Here is a 697-nt window from a genome sequence, read left to right as displayed (position 1 = left end):
TTTTTTTTTTTTTTTTTTTTTTTTTTTTTTTTTTTTTTTTTTTTTTTTTTTTTTTTGCTTTTGCTGCTAGCTGTCTCCTTTTTTCTGTCTCCTCTGCTGCAGGCACCCAACCCAGAACGCATGCTAGCAGGTGGGGACAGGAGGAGACAGAAAGAGACAAAATAGAGACAAAAGGAGACAGAAAGAGACAAAAGGAGACAGAAAGAGACTGCTGTCTCTATTTTCTTTCTTTTATCTCTGTCTCTGTCTCCTCTCTGTCTCCTGCTGCTGTCTCTTTCTCTGTGTGTCCTTTTTTATTTCTGTCTCTGTCTCCTTTCTGTCTCCTCTGCTGCTGTCTCCGTCTCCTTTCTTTTATCTCTGTCTCTGTTTCCTCTCTGTCTCCTGCTGCTGTCTCTGTCTCCTTCCTTTTATCTATGTCTCTGTCTCCTCTCTTTAATCTCTGTCTCTGTCTCCTCTCTGTCTCCTGCTGCTGTCTCTCTCTCCTTTTTTCTATCTCTGTCTCCTTTCTTTTATCTCTGTATCCTGCTGCTGTCTCTGTCTCCTCTCTTTTATCTCTGTCTCTGTCTCCTTTCTGTCTCCTCTGCTGCTGTTTCTGTCTCCTTTCTGCAGCATATTTCCACTCTGCTGCGACCCTCAACTTCTTGCGGCAGCTGCTAGCCGGTGCGTTGAGCTGTATATACACCTGAAGCTAGACAGA

The sequence above is a fragment of the Eimeria mitis genome, genomic scaffold (genome assembly GCF_000499745.2).
Source record: "Eimeria mitis Houghton genomic scaffold, Emh_scaff3394, whole genome shotgun sequence".
NCBI lineage: Eukaryota > Apicomplexa > Conoidasida > Eucoccidiorida > Eimeriidae > Eimeria > Eimeria mitis.
The sequence above is the reverse complement of the archived record's forward strand: the minus strand, read 5'-3'. Positions refer to the sequence as shown.